Below are 17,524 nucleotides of genomic sequence, written 5' to 3' on the forward strand. Positions count from 1 at the left end.
TAGATCTAAAGCATATATAATATATCAAAAGAATGCAACACTGTCAAACCCAAGAATTAAAAATTCAGCCACCTCGATGACCAAGCATCTTGAGACTGTAGAAAATTATTTTTAATACAAATTTGATCTCTGAATCTTTACAATAAACATAAAGCATGCTTTAAATTCACCCTCCTTCCAGTCAAGGTTCTATTAAAATATTGGTTTTCATTATTAGATTTTTAAATATTCAGGTGCTTTTTAAAGCAAGTTTTTTAAGTGTAATAAATTGTATGAAACTCATGATTAGACTGAGAGAGTTAGCAACAAGATAATATGCTAGTGACTTGTTTCTCACCTGTTCCCTCGACTGGTACTAGGGAGATACAGTTTTAAGGACTATAGAAGAGACCTCCTGATTGTTCTTGGCTGTTCATTTCAGGGAATAAAACATGTAACATTAGATGGCCAGAAACTCTGTGAAATTTAATTAAGGACTCTGCTTTTGGTCATTTGTACTTTGTTAGTGTCTAAAGTTTTAAGAGATGTGTTGAAATGAAGAAGTATTAAGTGGGGCATGAGTATAAAATAGAACGATGGTACGTATCTAAGCTAAGCACCTTCTACTTCTCACTTTTGCTTTTTTCTTTCTCTGGAACACCTGTATGACCGAAGTACAAATGGGGATGCAATTTCCACAGCTGGAAATCTTCTCTTAACCTTATTTATACTGGCCACAATTCCCTATTTACTTATGAAGTCATCAGAGGCCAAAAAATTCATGGGAGTTTCAGTGCAAGGAGAGATAGTATTACTGATTTTAAGTCAAGTCTATGGAAAATAAAAGCATGCTATCAGCATGAAAATAAATAAAGCTAAACACAAATTTTTGGATTCTAAAATCTAAAACTACCAGAAATGAGTGGTATGGTATGTTATATACATGACATGGGGAACTTCACGGAGATTTGCAAACACAGCTAGCTTCATAATGAGAGAAGTATAGATTCAGCAGGCAGAAGTTGTTCTGCTACAGGGATGGAGTAGATAAACTGCTGAAATCCTCTGATAATCTAGGATTTTCTGGTAAACACAAGAGTGTCCTTTCTTCTGTCTCGTAAGTCATGAATTTAGTGTGGCTCCTAAGTTCATTTCAGTGGCGAGACCTGAAAGTTAGTGCCTTCTTGCATAAATAAAATCAAGGAAGTAACGAAAACTGTCCTTCCTGAGTAACAGCTGCTTGAAATTTACCAGATAGCGATATGGTCACTGTAAAGTCCTTATGGTTTAAACTACTCATGCTACTTCCACTAAATGTAATTCTGGATTAATTGCACATTAAAATACATGTTTAAATAAACCACAGCCCTAATCCCAGCAAGTTGGTTTGATTCTGGAAACGTGAAGTTCTCACTTTAGTTATGCTGTCCTCTGTGCATTCTTGATCGGATACTTTTTCCCCTCATTAGAGTTGCTAATTGGCTACAGCTTCTGTCTCTCACCTTTTAACAATCCAGTTGTTTCAGAAGTTAGTGTACGTGGTACTGAACTACTAGAAGATTGGTCAGAAGAATACAAACTTTCTAGAAGAGCTATTAATTGGGGTAGAAGGGGAGGTAAAAAAAAAAAAAATCACACTTGGAAAGGTTTTCAATTCTTATGTGTCAGAATATCCTAATTCAAATCCAAATGGGAATCCACCATTCTAGGGGATTCACACAGCTCCAGGTAAACAACTAATGAGCAGCCTGCCAGTTTCATTTTTATCAAGAGCCCTCAGAGATTCAACTGTGCCATTTCATAAAATATGCAGATGATAGTGGAGGGAGAATAGCAAAGGCTTTGAAAATGATTCACACAACCTAAAAATGATGTTGAAAAGGGAGGAATTAAATATTCACAAAGTGAGAGAAATTAAGGCATATTAACTGTTAGAATGTGGAAATGAAGTGACTAACATGCATAGAGCTGATGAGAACTAGATGATTACAGATCTGTCAAAAGTTTCTAATTCTGACACTGTGATGTCGAGGTGCTAGTTGGCTGGTAAGGGCAAAAAATTAGGTATGGGACGAGTAATGCAAACCTGACAGATCAGAGTCAAAGATGGTAAGACACCGCAGTGATTAACATTAGGCTCAGTCCTGTATCAAGGGTGAACTTTAAGCTTGCAAAATGAATACTAATTATGGTTACAAACAGAACACAAGGGGCTCAATTCATCAGCTGTAGGAGGGATGGTGTAATGAGTTAGGGGAAAAAAGTCACCTAGGGCCAAATTTGTCTCAGTACTGAGTTCTGGCTTACACCAGGGATAAATTTGACCCTTGGGATGTGAGAGTTGGAAGTTTTGCTCTTCTGTAATTAATCCAGGGTGTAACTACAGATTTGTTAGGGCAGAGGAAAGGTGGCCGGTAGATACACCCATGCAGAATTGGTGCTAAAGATAATAAATGGAAGATCAAACTGAGTGTGTATGCTGGATGAAACTATTCCTGTTTTCTAGCATGGCAGAGATGCAGTTCAACTTTTCTCAATAGCAAAATCAGATACACAAATCTGTAGGAAGTACTGGAGCAGTGAGCTCCCAGTGAGGGCACAGAACTGCTTATTCCTTCTGTAAAAATCACTCACCAGGAGCACCATTTGTGACCCAAGATGCAGATCTTTACCCCTAGCCTAGCATCTGTTCAATATGGTGAAAGCAGCACCATGTCATGTCCATGGCATGTGGAGAGGGTTTGGACCCATCTCTGGCTTACTGAGTAATGCTGGGTTGTTGTGTTCCTGCGGAAACCGATTGAATCCCAGTGAGGAGTTGTGTGTTGGTGGCCTTTACCTAGATTGCCCAATAGAGAAACAGTTTAGTAGCTTGTTTAGTCATTCAACATCCAAACTCTGAGCTGTAGACAAAAATGTATGTATAGTCCACGTATGCAGTCACATGTCTGCATACACCATTTTAAAGCAGTCCTTTCAAGGTAAGGAATTTGGAAATTCAGTGGAAGTTACACCCTGTAGTCTCCTGTGGATATCCCCATCTTACACTGTAAGCTATGGCTTGATACTGAGTGTGAATTAGTGTCATGTACAGCCCTGGCTATACTGAGAATACTTAACAAATATTATTTTGATTACATCATCATCAATAGCATGCTCAATATCTTCCAGAGACAAAAAGAACAAGAGGGTTTTTTATAAAAAAAAAAAAAAAAAAGGGTAGCTGTGCATGCCAAATGATGTGGCTCTGTGCATGTGTTTTGCATAACTAATTTCTTAGAGAGCCTGTCCTATGTTCATAATCAAGAGACAAGCAGAAACTCAAAGGTCACAAAAAGACTGAGCTTGGTAAGGTAGATGTTCTGAATATATTAGGTATGTAAAGCAATATTGTGGCCCATCCAAACTAGAATTAGTGGTAATTATTATATAATATGTAATGATGGGATTTAAATGGCTAACACATTTTCTCTGCTGAGATCATTTAGACATGATTCATATAAATGATTAAATTAATAGATCTTCCTCTTTTAAGACTGCTAGGCAGCTTAAACTAAATTTCTCAACAGAGACTGATCCCAGTGAAATAATATTAATAGAAAATGGAAGAAGAATTTCTGAGAAGTGGGTAAATACATACTGGAGTCTGAGGAAACTTCTTTAGAAATCTTTGACAAAAAAAATATTTTACAGATTTAAATATTCTCTAGAAATAGGCCATCAAGGACTTTGGAAGGTGAAAGAATAACAAACCGAACTTTCCCTGAAAGAACAGGATGGTGAAATGTACTGGAAGACAGGGACTTAAAGGATCACTGTCTACTTAGTTTAGGTTTAAACATTAGGCTTTTCATAAAACTAAATGGTTTTACAAAATCTAATGCGAATAGAAATATTTTTCTTTTTCCTTCTTTTGAATCAAACTTCAATAAGATAACTCCCTCCGCCCCCCCACGCATATTCAGGAGAATCCTCTGCAGTGTTGTACAGTCACACGCAGGAGCATTGTGCTAATTAGTGAGAACAAGGACAGGAAAATGACTACAGACGGGATTTTTGAAAGAGCCTGAGGGAGTTAGTTGCCCAAAACCTAGCAAATTCAACGGGAGTTAAGCACTTAGATCTGATAGACACTGAAAAATTTGGCTTAAGACTGCAAGTGAAAACATTCACTGTGAAAGCCAGTCCTGTACATCCAAAGGAGTTCGGCCGCCTTTGTCCCCTTCCAGTTGTGGCCTGACCGGCAGCTCGCTGCCCCCCGGGTGTGAGAGACGCCATTTTGTTCTCTAGGCTACTGAGGGGTTTTGCCCGCTTCCTCAGATGATCTCACCAGAGATCCCAGAAGAGGGAGCTACGCAGGAATAAGAATTCATGGGGATGGTTTACTTGCTGTGTAGTGCATCAACACAAAAAGAAGAGCATGGCGAGGACCATCTCTAAACACCAGGTCACTCTCTAGCAGGTCAGCTAGTCGTCATCCCATCAAGCATGTGTGCAAGAAAGAGGGTAAGATGAGACCTCCCACTTTCAAAGCTAGCCCCAGGCATTCTCAGCGTCTGCTTACTTTATATTAGTCACAACTAATAATCAGGGACAGAGCTATAGCTGCTCGCCGTATATCAACCATTCTGCTGGGAAAGGCCTGTCATCTTTTAGCTCTCTTTTGCTCAGATTGAGAAATTGATAGGTCACCAGTGCCTTAGAGTAGCACAAAGAAGGTATCATATTTATTTTAGCTACAGTTTTGCATCACTGCTATCTACACTGTAAAGAATTTCATAAAGCATATTTTGTCTTCATTTTTTCATGTTGCTCGGAAAAGAACATATGGTAATCAGTATAGTTCTGTCCCAGAGGGTTACCCAAGTGCTGTATACCAAGTGGTCTTTCTATTTTTGTTGTTAAATTCATGTTCATTTCTTATCCTAAATATTCCCCTTTTCTGCTTAGGAGGTTAAAAATACCTGGAGCTGCAAGTCTGGCCTATTTACTACAGAATTCATGAGTCACGCACTATACTTGAAGTCTTGAAATATCACAGAGGTATTATTCACAGAGAGCTCAGCAAAAGAATGGCAAATTCTGCCCTTCAAGGCTTGAGAATAAAAAGCCAAATGCTTTAGGGTAACTGGTCATCAAGCTTTACTTTTCAAAAAAGGTGCATAAAGGAACTGCCATAAGCCTCTGATTAGTAAAAATGACCTTTATCTTGCTCGCAGCTGGGGAGAGAGTCCTTCCTAAGGAAATGGTATGCAAATGTTGTTAGTAGCAGAAAGTCCAGCTAGCTTTCCAGTTTTGGTACTATATTTATATAAAAAGTGATTGTTTCTCCAGATCTCAATTTTTCTCTTGCTGCTTTTCTCCAGCCTTAGGTGACATAAAATACTGACTGAATGTCTCAAATATCCTCAATGTCTCTAGTCTTTCAGATGAAATCTGAGTGGAAGGCAGCAATGGGATATGCAGACTTTGACTTCATGATGTAGTTGTTGTTGATGGTTTGGCCCATGAATCTGAATTGGAATATGATCAAATACAGCTTGCTATTGGAGGAATAACATGAGTTCTCTGTAAACTGGCTTCTCAGCTGTGGGTTTGCAGATGAATCAATTTAGATTCACTTTATCCTGTGGCTGAGACTCTTAGTATGATAGATTAAGCTCTGTTTCATATCATATTATCCTTTATTTATCTTTGTAGCTAAAACAGCCTATCGAGATTTTTGAAAATCATTGGTTGTCATTGCATGGCACTGTGAAGTAGAACACAGAGAAAGTTTGTGAAGTATTTTAACCAAACATGGAATAGTCCAAAAATACTATATTCTGTAAAAAGTAATGAATAACTTCTGACTCTTTAACTAGGGAAGTTCAACTCCTATAAGCACCAACCAGACACATGGTTGCTCGGAGATTAAAAACTCCATCGATTATGACCCCATGTTTCAGAAAACTTTCTAGCCTTTCTCCTTACTTCACCACCTCCTAATGTTCTTGCCATGGGAGAAAATAAATTAAAACTGAGAATATCTGCCTTCAGGGAGATAAAATCAGGTTTTTCTCTCTGTACAGCTAAGCTCTGAGTGTAGCTAGTTGAGCACTCTGAAAAATAGTTCTGAGTGCGTGTGGTAATACATAACTTTTTCTGGAGGAGTAAAATGGTGAAATATAATTTTTCATAATATTAGCTGGATAAAACATTTCTCTCCATTTTTAAAAGTACCAACTTTGGCATTTCATATGGCTCTTTTCTGAGGTTTAATTTAAGATTGAAGTATGCTACAGATGGGATGCTTGTACCTCTTTATGTAAAAGAGGTAATTCTGAGTTTTAAAGAGGATTTTCTATAGCTTTCTGTTAAATGACCTGGAATTCATAGTTCAAGGATGGATGGGGGCACAGCAGACAGCGTAAGCAGACTGGCTTCTATTCCTGGTTTTGCCACCTGCTTGCTGACCTGGGTTGATTCATATAACTTCCCTGTGCCCTTTTATCCTCATCTGTAAAATGAGGATATTGACATTTACATTTCTTTATAAAGTGCTTTTAGATCTATGGATGAAAAGTGCTAAGTAAACCAAAACTCTCAATTAAATTAATTGGAGAGAAGGAGCTAGGTCAGTGTTATAGCAAGGTTCATTTATACACCTCTTAATTTCTTTCGTCTCATGTCTCGAACCCTGCTTATAGATGGAATTGCTACTATATCCTTTTACCTGCAAAAGTAATGTCTCTGGGACAGATATGAAACATATGTATATGCTAGAAAGGAAGCAATACTGTTGTTTGCTCTACAGATACAGAAGTTGGACTAAGGGCACCCAGGCCCATGTGTTTATGGTATAAAACTCTAATACATCACCCTTAAAAATATTAGAAATCCAAAGAAATACTTCTGGCACTGTAGCAGATCACACATTCACAAGATAAATTATAAAGCTCAAACACTGAGTGAATGTCTGAGCTTTGCTTGTAGGAAAGGAGATTGTGAAGTTAGTGTTTTTTCAAAGCCATGATTAGGTAGGTATGTGTAAATCTACTTCCTACCTTAGTTCAACTGCGGAATGAACTGTGTGCATCTGCAAAAAGTCTATATTTCAGACTTTTCCCTGGCCCATATGGTTTCTCTTGAAATTCCAAACTGAAGGTCAACACTTGCATGTGTGTATTCTTGTAGGGAAATATATATATATTTAAAAAAATAATAATAATAATAATTTCATCTCACTGATGGTTATTTTAATCACCTGAAGTTGGTTGTGGTGTTCTTGGAGATTTTTTTTTTAAGTGAAGATTCTTGAATGTTTTGCCACATAATGGTAAGAAAATAGATTATGCACAGAAGCTGGTTTTGTTTTGAAAATTTCAGGAACAGATGCAATCCGAGAGCTGTGATCCCTACACAGCTCAGAGATCAGAAGTAATAAGAAGCCTCTGAATTATCTCTCCTCAGTTCACAAAGCTTGAACTTAATCTGCCAGACTGCTTATAGCTGGAACTTGGTAGAATGAGACACCAAATATCAGACGTGTGCATGGCTCACGCTGTATGCAAAGGGGAGTTAGCATTCAGAGAACAAAGAAAGTAGGGCAGACATCCTTAAACCGCAGTTGGACAGATGTTCCTGAAAGTTTCTCAATACAGTAAAAATTACCCTATAAAACTGACTGCACAAGGAGAAAACAAAAGTCTCTGCAGTTTGGCCAGTATTCTCCTTGTCTATAGTTTTGTATGTGGATGAGAAGTGACGATTGTGTTTGGCGTTTTGGTTAAGAAATGCAAAAATGTAGGGTGATGTCCAGAAAAGGAAGATTAGTGCTGGGCTTGACTATTTTTGACCTCTTTGAGCCCTACAGAAATTTTAAGATGAATAGGAAAGCTTAGAATATAGCCATTTTATTCCTGTGTAAGTTTTGATTGACAGAAAGTAATTATATTTAATGTTCACACAATTTTAAATAATGTGTTTATATATCATCTCAAGTGTTTTAGCAACACTGCCTTCCAACTACTCTGTTAAGGGTGGAAGTGGGATGTCAGGTGAATGCTGATCAAGTACAGGGGCATGGGGATGAAGTATGGGTCAAAGACACTGTAGGAATCCATGTAAGATGAGGATGTCATATGTTGTAGACCACCAGCATGTGTGTGTGAGCTTAGGTATGGGGCAATATTTCCTTCTCATGTAGTTGTAATCCTTGTGCTTTGTAGAGACCAGAGGTTTCATATGTAATCCCTTAATCTCAAAGTCTCCATGATTGGATGTCAATCTTTATGATCCTGCACAGAAACACTGCTGATTTCTTCACTCAGCCGGATTATGTACACCTCTCACTTGGTTCAGCCCAGTGAGACACCAGTCTTTATCTTCCTAAAGTGCATAAAAAGCAGAAGGTTTGTACAACTACCTTAAAATTATGGTGATTTTTTAATAAGTAACTGAATGATGAAGTAACGACCTGTCTGTCATACAAGCCACAAGCTTCCTCTGAATGTCCTCTGTATTGTCCATCTGCTTTGCAAAGGGGTCAGCTGGGCAGTAGGAAAGCTGAATTAGAGAAGGCTGTCCAATGGGGAATTCTTTAGGTTAATAACCCTAAGATGGGCCAGTAAAAATGAGGAAAAGGAAATCGGAGAAGAAAGAGTATGAAAAACACAACACCCACATGGTATGTCAAACTCTTATGTTACTGTACTGTATTTATAACTCCCTCACCTGGATTCTGAGTTACAGTAAATCACAGCACAAATCTAGTATAACTCCTCTCAGTAAGTAGGAACTAATCTGAATTTAGGTGAGGAAAGGTGGCTCTGTGTTATTTGTACAGCTTCATATACTCCAGAATGTTGTGGCTACCTCCAGAAAGGCACTCAGGTCATTCTCCAAGCAGGAGAAGCTCTGCCTAGAGGTGGTAATCCTGCTTGGAAGGTGAGACAAACTGAATAAAAGTCAAAACAATTCAGCCGCTGTCCAATTCTCACAAAGCAGCACTCAACAAGTTCATGTGCTGAAACAGGCTCCAGGCAATCACCTGCTGGCTCACAGAAAATGGTTTTCCTTGCATTTTGAGCTAGCTTTGTCCTTCCTATCTCCTCTCTGTCTGCACCATTGCTGCAGCCTCACCTGCTTCAGGTGGGACTTGTCGCAGGTATCTCTTACCTTTGGAAATACCTGCAAACAAAAAAACATGCTCATTTACATGATGGTGCAACCTTCTGGGCAGCTTTGGGCCCTATCCAGAGCCAGGATATTATAAGCATCATTTCATCCTATGTCCATCTATGCAAGCTCTTTAGCAGATTTGAAGCAAGTGCTACAGACTTATTTTCAGTCCCATGTGCTAGCTTAAACTAGTGGTGGAGCCAGGTGGTGATATCACATTAAACCAGTGGAAGGACAGTGAAGCTGATTTCCCAAATGAGATAAGAATATGGCATTTAATTTCTTTTTCCTTGTCAAGAGGGCTAAGGACAGACACTGTTTAAATAACAATAAAAAAAAAACTTTGTCATCTCCATGTATGCTGTACTGCCAAACAGTGCTGTAATTAAGAATTTTTTCATCAAGGAGAAGTTCTGCAATAAGATTTTATTTTGGTATATAAAACCTTCATAAAAGATCCTGAAAAGGATTTTTTCCAAAGTGGGATTCTGGGCGATTAGCCTGTCAAATGTGGTCTGTTCATATATTAATATGTAATATAAAATGAGTATTTAAAAAAAAAAAAGGTTGCTCCTTCTGTTAGATATATGAATAACAACCAATCAAATACTAATAAACTGGGGGCAATGCTAGGTTAATAAATGGATTTTCAAATCTTAAGTTGAAGGATCAGTGTCTGTCCCTATTTTATTTGAAAAAAAAAAAAACACAACTATTTGCTGCTTCTCTAAAATGAATTCCTAGTCCTCATCTTTCAAGTGAATTTTTGGAATTGTTATCTTTTTGAAACCATTAGAACAGAAAATCCAATAATTTGAATTACTCTATGCTACACCTTAAATATTATTTCATGGATTACAAGCAGCAGGAGCACAGCACTTGCGATAGATTCAAAAGCTGTAGCTGCTTGAAATATCAAAAGAGCGTGTGCTAGTGCCTGGGAGCCTGGTCAGACACAGACTGAGGCAGTGAGAATGCAAAGGATGGCTGTTGCCAAATGGTAATGCATCCCTTGTCTCCAAAGAGAATGCTGTTGTTATAGAGCAGTTCAGGTCTTGTGTTGTAGCTAGCTTTAAAAACGTTGAACTTTCCTTGACAAGCAGTCTGTCATTCAGAAGTCAATGGCTTTTGCTCCAGTTCAGACTGTACAACCTTATTGACAGCGGCCAAATTATTACTGCACTTTGGTACCTTTTTCAGGCACTTTGTTCTGTTGTAACTGTGCTGAACGTGTCTAAGTTGACCTGCTGAAGGGGAAAAAAAAAACATCAAGTTGCTGCTCTAGAATCAGAAATGAGATGCACTGGCCAAGTAAGAGTCAGTGCCCGCTGTCTGGAGTGCACTGCACAGCAGCCACTGCTGTGGAGCCTCCAGAATTCATTCTTCTTATTTGGTGGCAGTGAGTCTTGCTGACATTGTTTGACTCTTGTTTTAACAGAGGCTTCTCAGCTCTTAGCATGTCCTTTCAATTAGGTCAGGTCAGAAACTTTCTCCACTCTTTTTGTTGTATAAATCACTCCAGAATTGTTGGTGCTATCATTACTGAATGTTTATGGTATCCATCTTAACTGGGAGACAATCCATCTTAAAAGATTTAAATATATCCTTTTGTCTAGAAAAATTCTCATGTTGTGTCGGTGTAGCATATGAGATTTTCTTTAAAAAGAGCCACACTACTCAGACTTTTGTTACTTTTCTGTAGTAAAACAAAATATCTGAATTTCCTTTAAAATTCAGCTGTTGCAAGGATTTCTGCTTGAAAAATAGAATCTTAAACACCTCTCAACTCTCAGAAGGGGCATGAATCTTTTAAATACCCTCCGTAGAAAGTCGCATACCATCTAATGCCCTCAGTAGGATTCTCACTTGATCTGGTTTCCAGCACTGTCAGGAGAATAGTTTTGCCTCTCAGTGCAGTGTGCTGAGCTCTACCTGAGCATCAGAGGCCTGCCATACGTTTCTTGGAGCAGACACAACAGTTTCTAACTGAAAGTATTAGCAGTGCCCTAATAACTAATAGTGCAGAAGTATTTCACAGCTGATGATCTTTGAGGAATGCAGTCGGTGAAGTGATTGGAGATATGGGGGCTGAGCAGGAAAGATGGGGAAGTGCACGAAACGTTCCTCACCAGAGTTAGACTCCTAAGGGCCTTCAACCTATTTAAAAAGGATCATCATTCATCAGCGCCATCATCATTATCTGCTCAATCGGGAGGAGGAGGGGAGGGATAATCAGCGAGAGATGATCAGCATCTTATCACCGAGCTCCTTCATTTCAGGCTTAAACTGCAGGATTCTTTCTGGAGAGATAATTCATATTTTATCATTAAAACTGCTGATCATAACCTCGTTAATCTATGGATATTGCTAACACACACAGAAAAAAAGCTAACATGATAAAATGTAACGCTTCTATTAAATTACTTAAACTAGTTTACCTCGCCTCAACATTATTCCCCTCCCCACTGCTCCTCTGCCATCACAGGCACTGCTTGTACATGGCACACAAAATCTATAAACTCTTTCCAGGAATACAAAAGCATTCTCTATGATGTTGATAAGAAACAGGACAGTCACTCTCCCCTGACATATTTGTTCTTTAAAAACAAATCAATGGTGCAGGGATTTGGCACCTGAATGCAGAACAACGGCTTGATGAGGCAAAGATTGTCTTCATTAAGGACATTAATATTCATAGAGAGTAGAAAATCTGACACAAGAGAGGACTCACTAACCTTTTCTCATATTAGATTTTTACTTCTTAACACAATTACAGTCCGGCAATGACTTAATTAATGCTGCTTTTTGTCAGACTGCTTTAAAGAGCTGTCAATTTGGTCCTGCAGAGGCTGTCAGTGAAAGAGAAAGACAGTCATCTAGGCTAAAAAGACACAGGAAGAAATTCAAACACTTAATAACATTCAAAGTGCTATGCAAAGTCACATATCAACCTGTATTAAGGAGAGTTTTTGTCTCTCCTCTCTTCCTACTTATGCTAATATTTTTCAGGTAAAACTGGTGCTGCCGCCACCTCTGATTCTGAAATACACAGCAGAAAATGAAGAAGGGGTCATCAAACTAATGTATTTTAGTTTCAGAGTGTTAGGGGTATCTCAAGCCCTCTATGGAGAATAGAAGGACTAAACAGCACTTCAGGAATCCTTATTAAATGCCTGCCAATAAAGGTCAGCCTCTGATGGAAAGGGACTTGCACAGTTGCATCTCTTATTTCTGCTTCAACCTCTAGAAGCCAAAAAAGCATTTCATACTGTTCATTTAACTAAAACTGTGGAAATCATCCTGCAAAGCTGGGGGATTCTTGAGAGACTAGTAGATTTTAAGGTTGCTGGGAAATAGGCTCAAGCTAGCTTCATGACTGTGGTGAGCAGCAACTAGTTTCTGTGGCTCAGCAGGTGAGCAGCAACTATGTGAGCTGTGGTGCTGTACCTGCTTGCAGTCTTATTTGGTGAGGCCAAAGCACTTTCCTCGTGCAGCACTGAGCAGCTTGCCTGGTTTTCTGCCTGCTATTCAGGGCAGCAGCAGCTTGTCTGATAGGCCACTTTCTGCTAGCAGCAATGTCAGACAAAAAGCACCGACAGATAAATATTTCTCAAACTTGTGGGGTGGTCATTATAAAACCCACCTGGATTGGAATCCAGTACCCATCTGCTTATGAGGACAGCTAGAATAATGAAATATTTAATACATTTCTTGACCTATGGAGAAAATTACCATGTGGCACTGGAACCAGCACTGTGTCCAGCCAGCTACTGGTGAGCTCTGCTTAGCCCAGCAGCAGTTTGGGATCTGCTTTTTGCAATTGTTAAAAGATAACAAGCAAAAAACCTATTAGCATTAATTTGCTTACGTTATCTACCTGCATTGCATTGTGATGCACAAATAGTATGCTAAATCTAGTTCTGCATCATGTGCCATTTAATTCTGTGGGTTTTGTTGACTTCTTTGAGTTTATTTTAATAAGTGCCTTAAGTGTGTGATGTAAATAGAAGAGTAAGAATGTTCTTTATGCAAGCACAGACAATCAAAATAAATAAATAAATAAAAAAGCACACAATAGCTTTGTACCTGCTACATCCTGTAAGAATATTTATGTATTTCTGGTGGAAAAAGCTGATTTAATCAGCACAGCTTGACCTTGTCTAAAGAATTCTAGTATGCAGGACCATAGAAATAGCATACTAAAAGATGATGCAGGAAGTTTGGAGATGTTTTTAACTTTGAAGTTTAAAATCTGCGTGCTATTTTCTGTGGAGGGTAATGCTTTTTAAAAGTCCTTATGTAGAGAATGATTTGACTAAAGAGAAAATGCTTGAACACTATAGTGGCCATGTAGCAGTAGAAGACAGCGATACTTCATTGGAATAGCAAAATTTCACAGTTATATCAATGTGTCTGTTAAAAATCAAATCCTAGCTTCTTTTGAATCTTTGACAAAATTTAGTGACTTCAGTGGGGGCAGGTTACAGTTCAAGAAATACAGCTTTAAGGATAAGTTTTCTTGAGGAAAAAGGACCTTATTCTTTACTGCCATAGCCAGCGTTAGCATCAGCGTTTAGCTTTGCACTTCCAAAGCTGATACAGTTCATTGTAGTGATTTTTTTATACTATTTAAGGCAAGAAAACAACATGGAGCAAGAATGCAAGCACATGTGTAGCCACCAGACTCTTATTTATGGAGAATTGATGGATATTTTTCAAACCTCTTTGTGTTTTGTACATAAGCATTGTTACCTAAACCGCCTTAGTTATGGTCAGAGTCTCTGTGATTATTCCCAGTATTCCTTTCAGAAGTTAAAATGAAAGTAGTCAAGTAAATTGCTGCTAAAATCTTTTTACTTAAGACACCATTATTCTTGATACACACTTTGTAAATTACGTCTGTCCAAACTAATGCTATATTTAAGGGAGTCTTTAGGGTATGGACTTTTCAAGACTTGTTTTGCCTTAGTCCTCTAAAACTACAGCTAATAATTTCTTCAGGTTGGCACAGTCTGTCATTATCTGTCAACTGAAAAATGGAAGAACAGTTATGAAACTTTGTTAAAAAGTAAATTTTTGATTTGAATTTTAATTGTGCAACTTTTATGATTGGTTAAGCTTCTATTTTAACTGTATAATGTGGGAAGGAAGAAGCAAGCTTTCCTGAAAATGTAAATATAATTAAACTTTTAAACTGTCTTATAAGTCTGTGCCTTACTGTAACTAGTTTTCCTCCTAAAACCTAGTGTAAAAAATCTAGTATTATCTTGGAGGACACAGACAATTGTGCTAAAATTAGATCATTCTGAATATCTATTTTTGTTGTATGGAGGGGCTAGGTTTTCTGTAAATGAGGGCCACAACTACAAGAGATCTTTATTCAAACAAAAAAAATCAAGGAAACACGGTGAGAACCTGAGAACTACTCAGATATCATGAGTATGCTTTTTCTCCTTAGGGAAATTTTATTTGCTTTGCAGAAGAGTCCTAGAAGATTTGGACTGATCTGAATTATACAGTCTTAATATGATTGAAGAATTATCTTGTTGACAAGTGCAGAATTATAGATTTGAGTCCATTAACTAAAAAAGGGTCCATATGCATTTGAATAAGGGCCTTCACATTCTTTCCCTTGGTCTATCAAATAAAGCATACCAAAATATATAATTTTGAGTCCTGAAGTTAAAAAGTGTAAAGAGCTAGACTGAATTAAATTTCCTGGTGTTAAGGATAGGTAAGCTGCTGTTATTTCATATTGCAAACAGGAATTTTGGTCTGTGCTTCTGCACTTAGAGCTGTATACGTTTGGCAGCTGGAAAAGTACAACTGTTTTATAATGAACGTGAATATCTTCTACTCAAATCTAAAAGGAAGCCATCAAATTAATCTGCTATTAAGGTAGAGTTTAAATCAACAGACCTTGTAGTTAGCACGTTGACACTCCTCCAGTTGTGTTATAAATGTAGAATAGTTTCTATATAAAGGGCCAGGTGTTCATCTGTTGTATTGCAGCATAATTTCATTGAGACAACTGAATTCATTGTCAGACTAGGGACGTTTTACCCACTTGCATCCAGCACTTACCACATTCTAAAGCTGGCTATTCCAAGAATATCCTATATATGCTAAATTTGGTAAGGATATTTCCATTGTAATTAGTCTCACAGTGTAGCTGGGACCCACTGTACATTTGGAGTACATTTGGAGAATTGTGGTTTCAGCCAAACTTTGAGAATGAATACGTCTTTGTGAACTACCCCCTGAAGTAGGGGTTAAGGGGAGTTATTGCTTCATGGATAGATTCTCCTCACGTAGGCATAATATCAATATTCCAAAACAGCTTCCTTAAAAAGAGAAAAAAAAAAAAGTGTTTAAACATTTTGCATTAATTTGAAAAATGAAAATCCATATGGTTTCAGGTAGTGTAGGAGATTACTGTTAGTGAGACATAGCTGAAGGTGGGGGGTGGAAATCATGTTGAGTTTTGATTCCTTTTCCTACCCGTCCTTCTCCCCATCTTGCAGATCTTTTGTGGGTGAGCCAAATGTAATCAGGTTTGGCTCACTTGGAGGAATTAGGATGACTGAAAAGTATGCCAGATTTCAAAACAATTTCTAACAGTTTCTGTGATACTGTGTAAGCAACTGAAAATTGACATGTTGTGTTGTGCCCAAGTCAGCCAACTGCTGTCACTGAATAATTAGATTCTCTAGAAGAAGAGTTTTTTTCTCAACAAAATTATTAGAAAATAATGCAGTAGCTTTTCCCTATTTAGGGATATGCTCATATCCTTCCACTCTTAGATTTTTTTTTCTGTTTGTTTGAATACAGGACCCAAAAGTATCCTTCAAGCATTTTTATATATAAAAGTATAAATAAGATGTCCGGGCATTTTCATTCCAATATGTATCTCATATGTACACAGAGAAGTCATTGTTGCAGATGGTTAATATTCTTTGTCTAATATAAATGAATTATTCTTTTTAATTATTTTTATTTCATATGGAACATCAGTTCTACGAATTGAGTTCTAATATCAGACATAGGTCATGATCTAATTATAGCTTGATCTGTCATATAGTTATGACATTCATGAGGATAGAAATAGTGTCTGATTCCCCAGGAACTTCTACCTCTGCAAACCAGCTATGAACTAGGGAGAGAACCGTTCTGCTTTGTTAGCCTTTATGTCCCTTTCCATTCTTGTAGTAGAAGTATAAGTGACTGCACATTCAATAGTGAAAAATCACGCCTAGTGAAATAATAAGGTAGTGCCACTGTCAGAAGACGCAGGTGAGGTATTCTGATTTGGTAAAAACCATGCACAGTCAATGTGCTCACGCCATGCATTTGTGAATAATACGGAAATGCTAATCTTGTCTGGAGGGGAAGATCTGGAAGACTGCATGGGTGAGACCTCAGGGGACTATTGTAGCTTGCGTCAGCTGAAGATTTGAACTGGGGACTACAGAGACTTAGTTAAATTATGATATCACAACAACTGGAATGAAATTGGAATAATTGTAAAGAGAGGGTTTTTTTCCTAAGCTGTCATGTTCCTGGTTTTGGTAATCCTATCAAAAACCCATTATTTTTTTCTTATTCCACACCTTATTTCATTGCACTTTCTCATTTATCCCTTCTAATCAAATGTGCTCATTCCAATCGGTTGTCTCCTTTTTGTAAGAATTCAGTAATTTTTAAATCTATAGAAGCACTATAGTTGCATGAACACTTGTAAGAAAGCCCAGTGCAAACGCTTATGATAGGACAGCAATTAATGAAAAATAATTTTAATCCATCGGTGCTTTTTCTATTGGCCTAAATTTTGCCAGACACTCTCTAGATTGTAAATATTTCAGAAAGGCGATGAAGGGTAACTACTATGTATTTTTGAAATTTCTGCTCATTTTTCTCTCATTAAACTTAGCTGCCAAAATTGAGTTAATGGTACTGGATGGAACAGAGGTAGGTCTCTTTCTCCCTTGAAAATATCACCCCTTTTTTCCTTTAGTTTCAGCTGTAAAAATCCTCGTGCTTTTCTGGCACTATTGCAAATGAGAGATAAATAATAAACAGTTTCTCCCAGGGCATCCAATGTTACATATATAAATCCATATTAAATCCAAGGTTAATGATTGCTTTTCTGTTTTATTGGCTGCAGGGAGCACTTTTTGTAGAAAATCCTGTCTAAGTGGTAACATAGCTTTCTTCAGAGATTCTGAAGCAAAATGAGACATTAGTTTTGCCTATGTTAGTATATAACATGTTACTATGCAGTGTAAAAGAGTAAAATGTGTCTTTTTGTATTTTCCAAATGGGAGAAAAAATCTTTATTTCCCCAAAATTATTTTTATATCTATAGCATCCCTAATTTGACTTG

Source organism: Anser brachyrhynchus (assembly GCF_964034855.1).
Source record: "Anser brachyrhynchus genome assembly, chromosome: 16".
Lineage (NCBI taxonomy): Eukaryota > Metazoa > Chordata > Aves > Anseriformes > Anatidae > Anser > Anser brachyrhynchus.